The sequence below is a fragment of the Lepisosteus platostomus genome, chromosome 13, assembly GCF_059453375.1.
Source record: "Lepisosteus platostomus isolate fLepPlt1 chromosome 13, fLepPlt1.hap1, whole genome shotgun sequence".
In the NCBI taxonomy this organism is placed as follows: Eukaryota; Metazoa; Chordata; class Actinopteri; order Semionotiformes; family Lepisosteidae; genus Lepisosteus; species Lepisosteus platostomus.
Genome location: NC_142623.1, coordinates 2,363,437 through 2,384,047, shown reverse-complemented (window position 1 = coordinate 2,384,047; position 20,611 = coordinate 2,363,437). Strand labels below are relative to the sequence as shown.

Below are 20,611 nucleotides of genomic sequence, written 5' to 3'. Positions count from 1 at the left end.
GGGGCAGCCTGCTTGCATCCTGTGTTTTACATTCTGTAACGAAGGGGGGAGAATCTCTCTGGTTCACCTTGACCATGCTGTCACTCCACGGGAAGACATTTTCCTTCAGTTCTAAATGTAAAACAGATGGGCACTTTCCAAATAAATGATAGCAAGTATAAAAGATTTACTTTAAAATCCTTTGATGTACATTTGAAAATCATGCCAAAGGCTTAAAAGGCAACAAAATGAGAATGCAAAGCACACAACAAGAAAAGAACCATATGGGTGAGCTTCACTCAGATGTGTAGAAATGGACAGATCTTTATACAGTAGATAATGGCAGTGACAGGGTTCCTTATGGGATAAAATAATTTATAGATGCAATAGCACCTTATACATTGCAAATAATTAATAAACCTACAATAAACAACCTTCATTATATACGTATAAAGTGTTTATTTATAAAATACATTTAGCTAATTACAAGCAATTAGTCATTGGTAAAGTTATGTCCAGATTAATAAAACTGTCATTAATCTATGAATATATACTGGGATATAAATAATTTAGCAATGCAGTTTATAATCTAAGAGATTTCTGAATTTACTGTGCATCTCAGCATAGATATTTAAATGAAAATCTTACATTCAGAATGTTCTATAATGCATATATCTTCTGCTCACAAATGCTGAAGTAGAAACACGTCTGTGGGAAATGTCAGGACCTGTGTAATTCTGTTAGAAAGACGCAAGAGAAATTATTAATATCAACGAACAACTGCGTGTTGTTCACAGAGCAACAAAATTACATTATATGTGACGCGGAGTCTTCAGGCCCCACTTTTTACAACTCCCTCCTCCTAAGAAGTTGGCACTCAAAGTAAATTAGAAACTAAAATGGAATGTCTTTAACATTTTATTTAAAAAAGGTGTTTCTTCAGTGAATAGAAAGTTGTTTTTTACTGAGTACAGTGAGACAGCTGATTAAGAATCCAATTTGAGATATTTTTTTTCCTCCCTCAAAGTGAAGCACATTGGAATGAGATTTCGAAACTGGGGCAGAGCTCAGAACGAGGGCTGCGCGGCTCTTGAACGCGCCCAATACTCCGGAGCACATGTTGGCGAACCGGGGCGCGCGAATCCGGGATGGATGAGCGCACAGAGGCATTTGTTGTGAAAATATCAGTTTGCATGAACAAACAAACAGGTCCCCAGACAAATCAGAGCACAGGCTGGCCGGCCGCGTGACACACGGAGCGGAGACGTCGTCATCTTGCACCAGGCTTTGTTGTCGTGGAAACAGGATGACTCTTCCTCAACCTGTGTCTGTTTGCTCCGAGTTGTCACGGAGACCTATCCTGGCCTTCTTCTTTCCTGCTCCCTCCTCTCATAGCTGCTTACTCTCCCTTGAGGGAATGGTAGCCTGCTCTACCCTTAAACAGACACAAGAGAATTGAAACACAAATCGAAAAGTGTGTTCCTCATTATGTATCTCCAACTCCCCCTCAAAAGGCAGGGCTCTGGATCCCAATGAACAACAAATGACCTCTCCACACACTCAATGCTCACATCTAAATTTACAAATATGGTGAAGTGCCTACACTTACACAGCTGTACTAATGTTGTAAGATATCTGAGACACAAATAGGAGCAACAATATATGCATTATGAGCATTAACAATTTACACAACGCCTCCACTAGTGTCTTCTCCTGTCATAAGAATTGTTGACACAGCTTAGTTTGGGTGAGAAGAAAACAAGATTGTCATCCAAATTCGCTTTGACCACAATCTTCAAAAACCTCCCAGAACTATCGCCGAGCAGCCATTATGAAGTGGTGCAGAAGCTTATCCACCACGTTCACCAATTAAACCTAATCAAGTCATTATCAGCTGTTCCTCATCTGTAACATCATCCATCCCTTTTTACACATCCAATTTAAACACACGAACACACAAACACATTCTAAAATGCTACTAGAAAAGCAAGATCAGGATGAACTTTTCAAAATTCTGTTCATAATAGCTTCATAGGAAATGGCTAAAATTGCAGTAAGGTCAACAAAGAATTGTGTTTCTGCACTGAAAAGATAAAACACTGAGCAGAAAAAAAATTAAACATTTGTCCAACCTTGGCACAGGTGCACGCTGATCATTACAAAAGTTACACACTAACCTGCAGCTGTATGCAAAGTAAACCACAACACAAGCGCTCATACGGTTAAACAAGACGTTCACCTGAAAATAATACACAGCACTCTTTGCTCCCACAGTCCTCCAACCCTAACCTCTTCAAAGCTGTGTAGCCTCAGTGTGAGTCATGCTGGCCTTAATGACAAGCTCATTGCAGGTTACAAGGAAGAAGAGAAATAACAGGGCTCTCTTGGTTTAGTAACAGAATCTCTCTGAGATTCAAATGGACTGAAAATGCTTCGGTGTTCCCGTGCAACATACTGTACACTGGCTCAGTGGTACATTAATTGGTCATTCTTTAACTAAAAATACATACATTTTTGAGAACACAGAGGTGTGACAAATGCTGACATGCAATCCTCAACTTGTTCCCTTCTGCTCAGTTGCCCGACCCCCTGTTGTTGGAATGATAACTCATTTAGGAGTAAGGAAATGTAATTGTTGGACTGTGAAGCCCAGTTGAGACAAAAGAACGGAAAATTCTACCCAGCATTTCCATTCCATCTTCCTGTCTCTCCCTCTCCACACTCTCGCTTTCTCTCCCTGATAATCCAGGTCCCTGTTTCTTGTGGAAGGACAGAATTTAACCTCCTAGACCTGATCTCATCATCTGATATGCAGGAAGTTAGGCTGCCAGCAGATAACTTGAGGCTTTAGAGAGTACAAACACATTGCTTGTTTTCCAAAGTATGCAGCATTTGTTTTCTACCCCCAGGAAATTAGCTAAATAAAGAGGACTTGGTGGAGATCACTCTGTACTCTCTTCCGTCGTTTACACGCTTAACAAACTGAAGGGTTTTTTTTGTTTCTAACTCTGTTTTCCTGTGTTCAGATGCTCAGAATGAGCTTGTCCTCATTTGCAAAGGCAGTACAACAACTGGCAGAGCACAGATACAGGCTGAGAGGTTATAACTGCTTTTCCCTCATAGCCATCTCTCTAAGGTGTTTGTCTGATCGTGACTCAGATTTGTGTGGAGCTCTGTTCCAAGGATTTTCAGATCATTGCAGCAAATTCCAGATGAGTTCTGACTGTGTACAGGGGTTTCTCTTTCTTCTGAGTAGCTCAGTCTCTAGCTGTGTGCTTTATCACCTCCAATACAAGCACACTTAAGCTGTATCCTTGGCAGATCTGACCACAGATGTCACCGCATCCTCAGACAACTTTTCAGAAACCACCTCAATGTTTAGTAGCCAGAAAATGGGAAGGAAGTGATATTTCAAACCAGGCTCCCTACCCTCTCTTATTCTTCACCTGTATTTCTTACTTTGCCTAACAAGGGGAGTGACAGCAACACTGATCCCTGTCCTGGAACCTGCTAACAGACAGACAAGTGAAACGGGGACAAGTCTCTTTCTGGGTGGGGGTTACAGTCAAAGAGCAAGACCAAAAGTCCAAGGTCAAGTGACTGTGAGCACATCGTGAGCACATGGCAGCCATTGATATATCACACTGGAATGTGTCAAGTGTACGGTGAATTTAAAAAAAAGTAAGAAGTGGCACTCGATCTGACTTTATTACAAACTTGTGGCCATTATTACTGGCACTGCTGGCAAAGTGTTTGCCTTGTAAAGAAATAGGGTTTACAACAGGCATGGCACATTATTAACGTACAGTATCTTTTAAACGGTGCAGATCAATAGTGAGGAGCCGATAGTTGCCAAGGAAAGTGAGAGAGTTCCCATCCTTGGTAATGGGTTATCAGACACAGTTGTAAATAGGGGGTGTATTAATCTCACTGTGGCTGTGAATTTACAACAGCGTGAATCTATGACTCCAAGAAGAGCCTTTCTTAATGTCTATTATTAACGATTGACTTCGATATCACCTTGCTACTCTGCTCTACATCTCTGGGTCAACCATGCTTAATGCTCAGTTTACAATGTTCTGTTTTTTGTTTGGCTCAGTGCTGGGATTTAAAACTCTGCAGGTTCACTGGCAGTTATCGAGCAGGGAAGAATGATTTTTTCGATTTCATGCAGTGCTGCAACCCTTTCGTAGGCAAGATCTGACAGAGAGGAGTGCACTCAGAAAAGGCAGGCTTCATTCGCTGCCTTAAAATCAGTTAGAAAAAACGAAGAAGGAAAACCTTAATATCCAAAGACGCAATATTTAAGTTCTGAGGGTTGCAAACAAGCTTTTACTTGTGCCAAAATAAATATGCCATCAATGCACACAACAGCACGTCTAACAGTATGACAAAAGAAGACTTATAATGAGAATTTCCAATATTATTAATCTGAATGCGTTGAAACTTCTAAGCAACTCATAATTGTGATAATAAACAATAATCAAGGTTATTTTGGGACATTCCTTTGCAGAGAAAAGCCTCTCAAGTGATATACTGTATATATATACTGTATATGTGTATTATTCCAACAACTACTTTTGCAGGCAAATTAGTAAGTTCCATTGTACGTTACAGGAGAAAGGCCTTATTAAGGTGTCGTTTAGTTCCTTAATTTAGATTCCTTAACTTAGAACACTTAACTGAGGCATAAGGGGAGATGTGCCAGCTATATGGACAAGCAAAAGCTGTTTTGCTTTTAGAATTTAGAAGTGATTTCTGTTAGGAACGGTAATTGAGGCTCTTAATTCAATCACACAATTAAAAGTCACAGGATGTCTTACAAAGATGTTTTTTTCAACGCAAAACTTGCTGATTCTCCTCAAGAAAAAAGAACTATCCTGAAGTGAAATAAGAAATAATTTATTGCCTCCATTACTCGGTTTTCTCTCAATTCACCTGCCGCATTTGACTTGAGGGGTAACTTTCCAAAATCTAGTGGGGGGGGGGGGGGGGGCATAAATTTCACATCTGGAGCAGCCCCTCCCCAGAACCAACACTAAATTGCAGGGAGTGTCTGAGTAGTTAAAATGAATATTATCATCACGTGAGAAAGAGCCTGGAGCATTCTAACTACTCCTCTCCAAAAACACTTGCGCAGAAAAGACAAGCAGACTGTGAAGAGCTCTTCACATCTACTTGACTTTAAAGACAAGAGGGTTACAGCAGAGAAGTGTGTGTATGTACATGAGCCTGCTCTTTATATTACAATGAATCAAGGCCTGTACGTTCAGATTGCTATTAAATTCTCTCTGAAAGCAATGATCAATGAGGTCTACACTGACGCAGGCCATGTAACTCATTTCGAATGAGAAGTGCCAGATCATTGCAATAGGCCCCTGTCTGACAAAACGCCCAAGTGCGAGCAGTCAGGGAGTATAACACACAATAGGAACAAGCCATAGGTTTATTCCATGCTGAAAAAAAGAAGAAAGAAAACACGTTTCGGCCGTGAAGCCTTCTTCAGGTGTGAGAGACAGGGCAGTAAGCAAAGGTAATGTAGCAGGAGAACAAAGGCTGGGAGAGAGGAGGAGCGAGAGGCGGGAGCAGGGGACAGAAAGAGAGGCCAATCAAGAGGTGTGAAGTCAGGATAGGTGTAGAGAAGTGTGAAATGAAACCTTCAATGAATGGAGAAAATTTATAAGAAAAGTAGTCTGTTGTTAAGAGAAGGGGGAAGGTGTGATCCTAGCTGCAGGATAATTTGGGTTTCTGTAGTCTTTCTGATGTATGAGTTCAGAAAACGGTCTTTGAGAACACAGACGGAGAGATTAGAGTGGGCATGGCCATAGCCATGGCTACCCACCTGAACTATAACACACAATAACTGCTTTTCCAAATATTGGATAGCGATACAATCACAGGCTAGAGTAGGGAAGCCTGGGAAAAGCATGTTACAGGTGATAACACAGGATTCACGCTACCAATCCATTACAAAGTAAATATGTGACAGGAGGATGAGAAGACCATTGGGAAACTGCAAAAATAACATGCAAACTGACCAAGATCAGGAGTACTGCCTGGTTGTATGATTAACCCTTTAGTGCAGGTCCTGGTTCTGCTGAATCTGGTTTAGTCCTGGTTCTGGAGGGCCAGTATAACATTTCAATAACTGTAGATTCTGCTGCTAAAGTTATATATATAAGCAATATCAAATCCGATGACACACCATTTCTCCAGGAACAGGATCGGGCACCATTGATTTAACGTACCCTTGTCCGTGCAGGCAAATAACTTTCTTTTTTTTGACTGCCAATTTAGTGAGCAGTAATAGCACTGAAAATATAAAGTATTTTCTTTCCTGGATGGCGCATTTCATGTTTTGGTGCCTTGCATACTCTGTGATCTTTTCTGATGGCTGAGGCAAATAGAAAACACTGTGTGTTGAGACATTCATGTCTTTATTGTCAGACACAAGGTCAGCTGCATGCCTGGGAAAGGTGTGCAGCTGGACTACAGCTAATGAAGAAAAGGGGCCACTCTAGCCTGCCGACGCAAGGATCGCACTAACACACTGATATATAATTCATAAAACCACCGTTTACCATGGCTACGTCAAAAATGTCACAGCTATGCATTATTACTGAGCCATAAATAAATCACAGTGAGACTCTTGTATTCCTCATTTACACAGTATCTTCCTGGCTTGAGCGCAACTAAGCAAATTAAGTTGTTTATGCCCGTGCTTTGTGCACAAATTCACCCAGAGCAATGAGCAACAAAAAATGCTTTCACGGTCACAAGGAATTATTATTTTGCAGTGTCTGTGAAAGCTTTCTTTGGTTCAGATCTTAAGATCAAACAAACAGAAACTTTTATATGAAAAAGAGCTTTGAATTGCCATTTTGTTTGTTGGAGAATGCAGTTGTGAAAGATTTGATAACAATAATCTTGCAGTGCCTGTATGAGCTGAGAGTTACTACGAAGTGAGCAGTGGACTCTGCAGGACTTACTGATTGATCACCTGGGCACGGTTCCCCATGCCCTCTCAAATGTGTCGCTTGTGCCGAACAGCTTCTGCCTTCTGCCCGCACAAAGAAACCCCTTGAAGCTGTAAGGAAACACAAACACATTGTGAGAAGCTGCTTTCATGTCTGTTCATAAATGCTGTATCAAGAAAAATTAAAGAACATTTATTTGCAAATAAAATTCCATCTTGGTCAAACATGATTCATTCATGAGCTCTAATCATGCTTTCGAGGTTGAATTATGTTAAAGTAAAAAACACTTAGAAATAAATAGAAGAAACACAAAGAAATAAATTAAGCACAAAAGTCAATATGCATGCACACCAGTGTGTGACTGGTGTATTAAAATTCATTACTCGTGGAATTTGCAACTTGCACACTAAAGTGCTTCTCTACGATGCTCCGGGAGGTTAATTAGCACAAATCTAGGACTGTCTAATTTTAAATGCAGGGGTGAAGATAAAAAATCACTGCTTTCGACACTCTTTCTCAGAGTTTACTGTAGTACACCAAAGACAGTAAAATGCAGCAAAAGATTAGTAAGATCATACTACAACCAAGAGGATTAAGAGGATACTTATACAAGATACTGATTGGGACAGCAAGGCAAAGCAATGCAAGTGTTCAGTATATACTTAGGCCATGAAGAAACAAAAATAGGTATGTTCCATTTAAACACACAGAGGCATTCCTGGCAGAGCACAATAGAGTCAAAATAAGTGAGATTTCAGCTGCATTTCATTGCACCTTTGTAGGATATGAGACAATCAGGATGCAGGCTTGGCTAGCTTCCCACCTTAGGCAACACTGGGACTGAGGTCCTGGCAGAAGCAGGGCTGTGCAAATACACCCAGCACAGTGTTGACACTAAGCCTTTGCTCAGGCCTGGTGTCAGCTTTGTTTGTTCAGTGTGAACTGGTCCCACCAGATACGATAGTGTATTTTTTGGTTTTATTTGAATTTGGAGGTCACTAATGGAAACTACTTGGAAGCACATTTAAATCTGAAAGCAGGAGGTACTCCTTTGCTCAGGTTTGCAGGAGTGTGGAACAAGCTACCCAGCCATGTTGGTAATGCCATTCAACAGCTGGATGAGATGCTCAGATCAATTACCCACTACCTATCAAGCAGGCTGGAATGGCGAAATGTTCTTCTCTTGATGTTAACCTTTCTTTATTTATGACCTTCACTGTTTAGACAGAGGATGCAGCTATTTTAATTCCGGGCTTTGGAAAGACATTTCATTGCCAGCGACCACTGCTGCACGCTGTATTGTTGTGCATTTGATAAATAAACTTTGATTGATTCCTGGTTTATAAAGTACTGATGTGAGCCTTTTCTCCCCTCAACGGGAGTGCTCTCCCTTTCGATCCAAGGAGGCTATTACTACAAACCCTTCCTCAGCCTACAGCCCTGAGGTCACTTTCTGTGGTCGAAAACTGCTTACCAGTAATCTGTGTTGTTCACATTAAAAAAATAGTTATTGCAAAAATAAAAAAGCCATTCCTATCTGCCATGCTGATCTTATTCTCGTTTTCTTTGTTCCAATTGGTGAACAAAACAATAATCTGTTATTTACACCTCTCTTCTGTATTCATTAAAGGATTCTTATTTAGGAGACCCTTACGAGTCCTTACAGTCTTTCTTTTTTGTTGTGTTTTCACATAGATGATTAGATTCAGGGTATTGGCACAGTATTTCCTCCCTGATGAACAATAGTTCACTTAAGATTGCTTTATACAGTAGTCAGTTAGGACCCACGGTTTCTCCTCAGCTCAGCTAGTGGGACCACAGCTGAGGCTTTGATCTGTTTCTTTTTTTTCTTTTTTCTGCTTGTTACAACATGTACATATGACGTTTGCAAGGGAAAACAAGGGAACTTTTTACAAGGGAAAACTGGGTGTCTCATGAAATGCAGTATGACAGTGGTGTAACTGCGGGGTCCGTCCCCTTCCGGGGTCACTCCAGGACTGACATCACTTTCTGTCCTGCGATGAGATGAGGTGCTGCAGGCTGCAGGTCACCTCTGCTTGCACCACAGTGCCTCGTTGCTTCAGGTGAGATTACTGCACAAACACAACATCAGGTTTGCTTGTCCAACATGGCGTGAGAACAATCTATAAGGAAAGCTGCCGCCCTGCAATAAAGTTGCATGCATTTTATGCAAATCCAATGGATGCCCTTCGCATGTGGCTACTCTATTAACGAGGCTTCAACGGTACGCGGGGGGTTTTAACTAGGAAGCTAGAGGTTTTCATCATGCAGAATTCAACAAGTAGAAATAACATCCAAACCTGCCTGAGAGGCACATCCTGTTCTTCTACTTTTGGAGAAAATAATCCATGTTTCTTTTAAAAGAAAAGCCCCAGACAGCCCTCTTGCAGAGCTGCTGGCACTGGATACTTTTGGTTTAATGTCCTTAAAACAGATCAACACGTCTTATCATTTTAGTTGCAACGATTTGAAAAACTGTCTGTGATTCTTGGAAAATCCTTTAACCCATAGCTGCAGATCCTGGAGCTGTGATGCTACAACATGACAGACCCAGTTCCCAAACTGCATTCACATCACTGTGCAAACAGGGAAGAGTCTTTCAGTAGGACGTGGTCTCTTGGGCAGCTGAATGAGGCTTTGTGGTTGCAAGCAGAGGGTAGGTTGCTTTTGTTTCTGATGCTGTTTCCCTAAAGGCCAGATGGGAAGACACAAGCCAAAAATAGTTACCGGGAGTCAACAAATCCTACTGTGTTCATTTCCCAAACAGATAGGTGAAACAAAGTCCAGATTAATAAAAAAAGACAAATTTTCACAATAACTATGTCCAAATATAACTGATTCCCATACCACTTTGCCATCTTTTAATGCCTATTGAAAACGTCTTGTTGAGGTTATTGCAATCTCTGGTTATTGCAGTCATTTTCTGGTGACTTCTTATTTTATTTATTCGTTTATTGCTTTGTTTGCTCCCAAATGTCTCTGTTGAGGACTGCTCCTGCCAGGAGAAGAATAAATATAAAGCTTATTAAAAATGGCATTAAGCTGTATTTTGGCTGTATTTTGTTCATTGCCTGCATGAACCTACATACAGTATAAGGTTCATATCCTTACATATAAGACTCATTCTTTCACTAATTCAAAATAGTGAAGCATCTGACACATTTTTAATATTTAGAACCAAGATCCATCATAGAAGCATAGGCTTGTATGTCTGTGCATGTGTTCTCTTTGTTCACAGGCCTGCAATTAGGTAAGCAAGTTGTGCATTTTGTTTGTGCATTTTCACAACCTTTCTCAACTCAGCTCTGGAAAAAAAACCAAGACCACTCCAAGTCCACACTCAGAGATTATCAATATTTCATAATCAGGTTGTTGCATTTTCCTGCTCCTTCTTCTTTTTTATTTCTTCTTCCTCAGCATCTCTGCCCCCTCCATAACTCCCTCGGCTCTCATTAAACAGTTCTTGAGCAGCAGAAAAGAAACGCTGGCAATCCTGTTCAATGCATCTGGTAGTCAGCAGTGAGCGAGCCAGTGGAGAGAGCTCTCTCAGCAGCGAGGAGTGGTCCAGTTCGCCATGGCATGCCAGGCAACAGACAGGAACATCGGCTTCCCTGACTACAAACAACCTGCCTGCAACTTCACTTCTGCAGAGTCGTCTCTGATGGTTTTGCTGACAGTACATCTTGCTGCTCAGAACAGAAAGCAGAGTGAGCGAAGTGCAGCTGAGCTTCTAGAATGAAACGTCTGCCTCATCACCCTGTTTGGTGCAGCCATTTGGGGATGGGTGGACCAAACACCCCTGATGCCTGTAAAGTATTTTGGAAACAACTGAAAGGCACTATATGAATGGAAAGTAATGCAGTTATTACCAATGTAATGCAATTTTATCAATGAAAAAAGTCCTGTAATGGCCAGGAATTCCACACAGCACACAGGGTCTACTTGTTTCATAGAGATCTGTCAGTAATGGATATGATGTGACGTAAGTACATCACAACCACAAAACAGCTGTTGTTTAAAAAAAAAAACCTTCCTATTCCATTGGAACAAGGCCAACTTGGAATGGAACCTGCAAACACTTCTTTGTGTGCCACTTCCTACAAGCAGGCGAATCTAAACCCCCAGTGAAAGCAGTGGTTCTGTAAGTCAACAATGAGTTATGCAAGAAGACGAGGCTGGCAGGGAACACTAACAGCAGCCTTCACTTGGTTAATGGCAATATTTCAAACTTGAGGTCAAAAACAGTTTTCTCTGTTCTTCATACATAAAGATGTTATTTCTCTGGACTCTTTTGTTATCCCGTGTCTTGCTTTTGGCTTGTTTGTCATGAAAAATAAAAGATTCATGGAGGTAGCTGAGTTAATTAGAAACGCACCAGGTGCTGTTTTACTGTCAAGAGTAAGCAAGTTGGCAAAGAAACAGTAAAGCCCTTGCATTGATTTTGTTTATTTTCCTCGCAGAAGAACAAGGCAGAGCTGTGTGCAGGACACACACAAGAGATCAGGAGCACACAAATTGAAATCACAATATAAGAAGATGGCGAACAGGCTCCTCAGTCTCCTGCTCAGCCAGTGCTTTGTGAAGCGACGCTCGCTGCCTGGTTATTTATACTCCCTCATTTTATTAAGTGTCTGGAGGGGGTGTTCCAGCCCCCATTCTATTAACAGCGAAATAAAGCAAAGCTGTGATATTGCAAAAGTTGATACCATCAAATTGGAAGTGATTGGATTTTAACTGGTCCATTGATTTATTGTTTACGTTATTGCAGCAGACACTCTTGCAGGGAGACTGGAGACACTGCAGCCGCAACACCCTAGGATCCAGCAGTCCCTTCTCACACCCCCCGATGTCTCCCTGAAACGTCTCAAAGGCTGTTGTGCTGGATTTTAGAGAACAGAAAAAAAACAGCACTTGAATTTGTGAGGGGTGAGGGAGAGAGAATACAGTCAGGAGATTGTTCCTGCTTCTGTGTCTCCAAACACCCTGTTCGAGGGAGAGAGAGGAGCGTCAGGGGTACCCGTGCAGAAATGGCTCAGGTCGAGCTCTGTCGTCCTTATGCTCACAAACTAGCTAGTATCCCCTGATTGGGTTCACTGCTGCCTGAGGGTTGAGAGGGCACTCGCTTCAACCTTTAATCACCCTCTGACTTATTTCAGTGGTGCCGGAGGAGTTTGAAGAAGTGGAGGGTAGGATGATGAGCTGAGGGTGATGCAAACTCCAAGATAAATCATTACATGTATCTTTTACATTAAAAAAATCTGGGCCTAGGATGTCTAGGTGAGCCCCGGTGACTTATAGGACTACAGTTTCAATTTCCAAAGACTTGAATTTTAGTTTAAAAAATCATAGTGGATGCTGAATGCATTCAGGGATACCTAAGCAACCTGAGCAACTGGAAAAGCAGGTGGAGCCTGGCAGCTTCCTCTCATCTGTACCCCTCATTATATTCTTAAAATCCCTCAGCAGGACGAACAGGGAAACTGTTCCAGAAACATTGCTCCAGAAGTCCTCTTAATGATATTACTGCGAGCTTACTTTCAGCTAGTGTTTCCTGGATGGGCTGGCTCACAGAAAGTACAGGGGCAAATGTTTGGGAGAAGCTATGCTGCCCTTTCTTCCAGCTTGTCCGCTGTAACGGCGTCGGAGAAGCACAGCTGGGCCGGAAGATTGCGCAATCACCCTGGCAGAGCCCCGAGGGGGTGACGGTGGTTCCGTTCGCCGACGAACGCCTGTGATCACGGCGAGATGCGAAAAAGCACATCGTAATGTGCTCATTAAAAGCAATCGCCCTGATGCCTTCTGCGGTACTGCGCTGTGCAGCGCAGGCTGGGAAATGTGCCATTATAATTAGTCGGGAAGCCGTGCAAGAATTTTCTTTGTTTTCGCTTAGACGGTTTCTCCCACCCACCCCTTCCCCGACAAACAGTAATTTTCAATTAATTGTTAATTATGGTAGCTCGTGAAATTTATCTTAAACCGAGCAGCCTGCCCTCTCACCCGTATCCATCTGTCTCCAGTAGAGCTGAACGCATTCAGCAGGATTGTTGTGGCGGCGGAGGAAAGAAGAGGCTGTTGTTTACAGATTTGCATATGTTTGTCTGGCTAATTTCAAATTAAGAAGCTTTATAATGGATTGCGCGATTCAATATTTGGGACTTACAGGACGTTAATGTAAACAGTAAACACAAATACAACACAGTGTTCAATTACAGTGCACTGGAAAGGCAAAAAATCAAACTGTACCTTAGGTGTAGCAAATGATTCTGGCAATATGCTAATAAAAGGTTTATCTTCTTTTTGTAAATATTAAACTTTCAAAACAACAAATGTGCATCAATGAAGTGCCAAAGAACCAATCTCCAATGTTTACACCTCTGTTCACTCAAATACATGTCACTCTGAGTTTGTACCATCTTGGTTTAAGAGAATATCCATTGCAGGCCCTGAACACAAGATTTGAGAATTACCGCAGCATGCTGTGTCCAGCAGAAGTGATAACAGGCTATTGCACATCAAAGGGCAATACAGTCACAGACACCGATTAACCTAGATGGCATGTTTTTGGAAGGTGGGACAAAACCAAAGCACCCGGAGAAAAGCCACATGGACGCAGGGAGACTCTGTGAACTCTGCACAGATAGGAAGCCAGTCTGGAAAGGAGCACAAGATCCACGAGCTGTAAGGCAGCTATGCTAAGCACAATAGCACTGTACCTTCTAATGAGACATCCTGATAAAATTAAAATAGGTAGATAATGCTACAGTAGATATTCAATACTAGATATTACTACTCAATCATTCATAATTCTTTCCTTAATGTTTCTAGAATAACATTGGACGTGTAATTACAGTGCATTGGAAAGGCGAAAAAAATCTACTGTACCTTAGGTGTTCTTGTCAATGTACTAGTATTAATAATTGTTTTATTAGTATTAATATTTGTATGTGGTTATGCAGCAGCCGTGCAGCACAGTATGACCTGTCCTCTTATTTCTTCCCAGGCCAGGCTGCACTGCAGAAAGCTCATCCTCATTAACTGTTTTTCACTGAATGTATTTAGGGCCGATTAGAGGAAATTATGACAATGTAAAAGTAAGATAATACCATGGTAAGTGTAGATAAACAGTACAAATTCACTGCATTGAGCTGTCATAAGAAGTGGTGTGCTTACACCTACCTGTCAGTAGGTGACACAGAATTCAGGACAAGAGCTTAAAGAAAAAAAGATGAAGAGCCAGTGAAATGCTGGTGCTTTTCAACAAGGAAAATGCTTTTACCCAGAGATGTGACTGAGCCTGGGTGCTGTGCAGCTGAGATACTGAAATGCCTGCACTTTGGAGATCAGTATGTCAGAATCTCCCGGGCCGGCGAGTGGTGGCTGATTCGGCCAGGTGGGGAAGAACACCATCACACCGGCCATGTCTCAGCCTGTTAGGCCAGGAGGTCTATGTTATGTTACCACATGGGGCAGACTGGGCCAGAGCCTCACTGGACGACACAGGTGATGGTGTTGTAAAGACCCAATGGAAGCATGGCACAGATGCTCGGGAGGTGAAGCCATCTTCAAAGGACAGTATTGTCATGTAAATGTTAGCACCATCTGTCTGAAACAAAGTGAATTGGTAATTAATAAATATTTTGCTGAACTACACGCATTTGTCAAATAAACCTCTTCTACTTTTATTGTACACCAGGCAGGTGGTAGTCAAGATGTTCTAATTAGTATAAGGGCTTCCGTACTGTTTCTAATAAGATAGTTCTGATTCTGATCTTTTGAATAGAAAAGCTAGTCTGATCTAAAACAGTTGTTTCACCAGATGTATAATGCTGTGCATACGTGTGCTTGCTCCACAACAAACAGCACATCAAAAGAAAAAAAAAACATAATTCCTAACATTCCAGAAACTCCTGGCTCTGCCTCCACCGCGGCCAATTAAAAAGCCGTTCTTTGATACGCTGAGTCGCCGAGTCGGCAATTACGCTGAGGCACCAGAGGGTCAGAGAGTGACTAGAGGTTTCATTCATTAGAAGTGAGAGGGGGTAAGCAAATGAGAGGGACTGACAGAGACAAAGGGGGCGAGAGAAAAGCAGGAAGAGAGAAGAGAACTGTGGGCACTAGTCAGGCATCGGATAATGGCTAAGATGTGCCACCGAGTGGCAAGTGATACAGGGCGACAAAAAATACAAGTGAGTAGTGCCATGGTTTCTTGGGTTTAGGACAGGCATGTTTTACAAGAGTCTATTTTATTTTACTATTATATTGATTTGTGGGCTGTCCCCATACAGCCACAGCAACTGTGGGTAGGGATGAGGAGCAGGAACTGGAGGCACCAGCTGGGACTGCGCTAGTCATGTGGAGGGTAATGTGGAAGCTAAACAAAAAAGTCTTTCTGAATAAATGGAATATCCCGTTAAATATTTGTCCTTTTTTTCGGTGTCTCGTAATGAGATGACCAGTGCTGTAACTAAACTTTTCACCTGTGCACATTCTAGCAGCTGACATGTTCAGCGCATGTCTCCGAGAGCCCATTGACTGGGGAGCCCCCAAGGATCTCAGTGGGGTCTCCAGTGTTACCGGTGACCATGTTACCACATATGGGTCAGTCCCCCTTGCAAGGCCAGAGTATTCCACTGCCACTACTGCCCAGAAGGGACCAGAACAGCTGCAAGTTCCGGGCAAACCTCAGCAGTGACAGCACACACAACAGAGGGGCCGTAGCACTCGAATCACAGAGTGAAACGGACAGCTCGGGTGACATGACTTCATGCTGGTAGGATGGAAGACATTCTCCATCGGTGTGCAGCAGCGCAGAAAGAACGGGAAAGAGAGGAATCGGGATGAGTGGCGGCCGCTGTCACAAATGTTCGGCGACGGAGGGGGGCAGGGCCAGATGGAGCTGGCTGTCAGATCCGACAGGAAATGAAATGACAGGAATGTTCAGTGTGGGGCAGACCAATCCCACCGGTGAGCACATCATAAAAAAAAAGCCAGGAACAAGCAGAGGTTGAACCTGCGCTGAAAAAAATACATAACTGTGGAGACTTGCACCAGGTACAATGAGCCTTGGAGAATACATAATGAGTACATTGTGTAAGGGAGCAGAACTTTACCGTCAAAAGGCAAATTGATTTCAAAGGCGTTTCTATTGATATTGTTCTGTTTTGCTTCCTAGCAGCCTCTTTAAAGGCACACTGTGAGCATCTTGTGATCAGTGCAAAATAGGAGAGAAGACAGGATGCATGGGGGTAAGTCACAGGGAAATCGAAACTCCAAGACTGGCTTTCACACATGAAAGAGAGCTCTCCAGGCTTCTTTCACAACTCTCTCACAATCTGAGACAAGGCGAGGGAGTGGGAGGGGAGGGGACAGGGCTTGAAGTTGGATCTGCTTAGCGTATTACCTTTATGTCATTTGAAGAGATGTTCTCCTAAGCCAGCTTTTCCACTGCTGCGAGAGTAAGACACAGCACAGCTATTTCCTTCAGTGAAAAAAAGCTACTGCCTTCCTTACTGAAGAATAATGCAGTGAGATAATCCACTGGCCTACACTGGCCCGATAAATTATACAGTGCTCTGCAATTATTACAAGTGGATTCACTTATCCTAGAAGATTGCTTTTGACTTTCCAAAGCTGATGGAGGAATTTGACTTTTCCCGGAAGGAAACATATAAAAGGTACTAAAAGTCCTGGGATAAGTGTCAAGAATAAGTTATCGGCAGTTTGATTAACTGGCTACAGGTGATCACTCTATCTGCAGATTTTGTAAAGCTTCATGCTCCATTTTTTTAGCTGCGCATTAATTAAAGGGTCCATGGCCAAGCTGAGACCCCTCGATCCAGGCCTCACTGAGTGCAGGGCAGTGCTCTGCCGCAGTAGAGACAGGAGAAACAGGACCTCACCAGGCTAAGCACGATTGAGCTGTGTGGCACCTTCAATGTTATCTTGCTCCTAATCCTAATAGTATAGTATAGATAGATAATCCTAGATTAGTATAGATAGTATCCTAATCACCTGTTCTTTAACGGACATTAATTAAAAACACTAGCCCTAAAATCAAACAAGTTGTGTTAATGGTTTGATCCTTGTGTTCTCCTTTTTTGCTTTAATATAAAACACACATTGTAATTGATGATTTTCATCTAATGTGATAGAGATCAATAAAGCACTGCTGATTTCAGAAGCGTGCACCCCATCAGTGCCTGCAGGGTAATCAAACTAAATAAAACAATACCACTTAAGTAACCAGTTTAAAATCCAAAGCAAATGACTAGAAATGTACATATTCTTGGGGGAAAAAAATGGTTCTCTTTCTATCACAGTCAGCTAAACACCACTTACTCAAACCATGAGTTTGACCATTTTCTCATTTTCAAGAATATTCAAATTTTGAGTAACATACTAACTGTACTTGGGCTTTTCACTGGGAAAACTCCAGTTTGCAAGCCTGCAGCCTAAATGTTTGTCCCTCTCATCTATACAGTATGTACACACACACTCCTGCGTGCACTTTGTATGACAATGAAAAATGATAGTTTGGAAAAAAACAACATTCAACCTCTCAAAAGTTCTATTAGCGTGAGTGATATGACTGCACACTAAATTAGGCCAGCTCATCATTTCTGAATAATATAAGCCTGTCCTCCAACATCAAGTTAATTGTAAGTGCAGTAAAACCATGAAGTATAATGTAACCTGTCACATGGCTCCATGCAATGTTCAACTAGGTAGAATACAGAAAAGAGCTACTATATATGGCTCCCCTGTCATCTGCCTATCCTCCCACAAAGCGTTTGCAATTAACGGCAAAAAGTCAGAGTAATACACTATGCTACATTGTATATAAACACATCTCAACATGAACATTAGACTCTTATCTTGACTACTTTACATAATAAAGTTAGCGATACATGATACGTCTTGACAGCCGTTCACCTCCCTGTACACACGTGTGTCGGCTGGGTTGCTCAGCTGCAACGAGCGAGTTGTTTAATTCCTCAGCACACTGCCTGGTCGGGGGAGGGGGGGGGGGTGATTTTCCCTATAAATGGAGCTCAGGTGAAAGCTGAACACACTGTAAATGGGCAGTGAAACCTGTCTCTCTCACGTTCTCGATATGCCTTACAGAAAAAAAAACAAAGTTATTAGTTCTCATTTGAGACTGGTATTACTTTATACTCTTTGAATCCATTGTCCACATGCATGTTCCTGGGTAATCATCTCTAGGACTGGTATTTCTGTTCCACTAATGAATCAATACCTTAGCAAAAATACCGCTACAGCTATGTATGAATTCATGATGAAGGTCCAGTAATATTTGCAATCCAGTTATTTTCTAACCACTGACAGGAGATTTTCCCTGCAGTTTCCTGAACGTGCTTTACACTGTACCGGGGGGGAAGACACACTCCCACCCCACACCTTCCCCATCCTAATTACGCACCGTTTGAGAAAATCATTACAGCGCTGTCCTACAGCTCAGTCCCTGGTGCAGAGAGGACGGGAGTCGTGTTGGAGGGCAGCCCCAAGGGAAAGAGCACATCTGCAGCAAAGCTATTGAGCCACCATCGTGAAATTAAATTGGAGTTCCAATCGTAACAGCCCCCCCCCTCTGTCTCACTATCTCTCTTAGCCACGGTGGAAAAAATATCATTTTCTCTCTAGCAGTCCTGACCTCCAGAGGTTTTTTATTCTACCTTGCTGGAAGATCTACGCCCCAAGTGACAGATACCTTTCACACACAAAACAACACACAACAACTCCTTATATCAGCCGTGCTCCCCCTCCCTACAGAGAGTGGCTCAGTGTGCCAGCACGGAGCTCAGTTTGAGCACCATGAACCGGACAAGAGTGTCCAGGCTTTCTTCGTCATAAGCTGTGTTATAACTGGGCTTAGGCCCTAGACATAGGCCCTAGTGAAAAGGTGAGTTTTAAGTTTAGATTTTAAAAGAATCAAGTTATTTGTCTCTCGAACTGTCGGAGGAAGGGCGTTCCATAATACAGGAGCATTGACAGAAAAAGCTCGGTCAGCCAAAGTCCTGATTTAGTCCCGGGTACAGTGAGCGAAGGACCAGCCTCTACTGAACGGAGCCTACAGGATTGAACATAAGCATGAAGGAGTTCAATGACATTTGATGGAAACAGATTATTTAATGCCTTAAAAGTCCTTAATAAGATCTAAGAGTGAAAGCATGACTTTACAAGCAACCATTGTAGAGATCTTAGTGTAGGAGAAATATGCAGCCAGGGCCTGTTATGAGCTTGAGGTCTAGCTGCAGTGTAGGTCTGAGCACAGGCAGGACATATTGGATGGTCAAGAAACTAAGAACATACTGGAGGAAAGATTACAAGTGGCCATTTGTCCTACCTGGTCTGTTTGATAGTTAGTAGTTCATTGATCCATGGGACTTCTTAAAAAAGGGGTATTGGCTTCTACAACACAGTTGGGTAACTTGACCACAATGTGTTCCCTTTGGTGAAAAAGCCATTTGTGTGCACTTTCTGCAGTTGGCAATCACTGCAATTCTGTGGCCTCCTGTGTGCTTGAAGTATCATGAGGTAATGGTGCATGTGTCCTGACTTCATTGCCCTGCGCCTCTTGTGCTGTGAACCAAAATAAACAGGTGGCCTAACAGAACATGCACAGTGAGGAAAGATTACTTGTTTAAGAATGTGGGGCAGTGAAAGTGGAATTATGGGAGCCCAGAAACTCTTGGTTGCAACAGCAGTAGCTTTACAGTAATGGGGCACAACATGTTATATTGGATAACAGGCTGAAGCTCTTTCGTGCAGTGACCCTACAAAGCCCAGATATGGAGGATTTTGCAGACAATCAGTAGTCTGTTGTCAGCTCAGGGATTCTCCTGCTCATCATTCAAGTTAAACATTAGAGACAAGTGCAAAAAGTATTTTCTTATCCAGCGGATAGTAAAACGCATCAATAAATCAAAGGGCTACACCTGGAGATAGAGAAAACTTAAAGTGGGCAATTCAATGTATGATTTAAAATATTCCTTGTGATGTACAGAATGGATATTTTTACTTTTTGCATTTGGATGTGACCATCAGAGGTCCTGAGGTAAAGCCTGTAGTGTCCCTGGAGATTAGTTCGGTGTGCAGGAATAATGAAGATAAACCACTCCTTCCTTCATTACCCTCAAGCACGACAGGCTCTTCACAGACGGAGCTCATGAAAAATTTAAGGAAAAAAAAGAATTGAAATTTTGCTGTTGTCAACTTAACTGTAACCAAGCAGAGGACTGTCAGAAATAGGCCACAGCTGTACGATATTTCCCGTGGTGAAAAAAAGCCTCATAATCATTAATTATCTTTTAAGAGAGCCGTATGCTCTCTAATCTAGCCTGCAATCACTCCCGAGCGATCAATAGGATCTGAGCAGTGAGTTATTTTACACCAACACTCCTATTAGTTGTCATTTCACCTGTTCGTTGGGGTTTTGCTTCTTATCTTTGTTAATAATAATTAATAATTCCTTGCATTTATATAGCACCTCTCATCCCAGAGGACCCCAAAGCACTTTACATACAGTAGGACAACCACCACCCAGCACTGAAGTGCACTTGGGTGATACATGTATTCTGTAAACATTAGCAGCATTAATACACAGCACATCAGTG

At 42.2% G+C, this 20,611-nt stretch overlaps 1 protein-coding gene across 1 annotated transcript in view; it reads right to left on the bottom strand.

Annotated features, from left to right (window-relative positions):
* Positions 1-20,611, bottom strand: part of dlgap3 (discs, large (Drosophila) homolog-associated protein 3) — a 111,232-nt gene that overhangs the window by 48,255 nt on the left and 42,366 nt on the right. Inside the window, exon 2 of the mRNA XM_088602497.1 lies at positions 6,969-7,066. The gene's annotated coding sequence lies outside the window, so the exon portion shown is untranslated. The remainder of the gene's footprint in view (positions 1-6,968; positions 7,067-20,611) is intronic.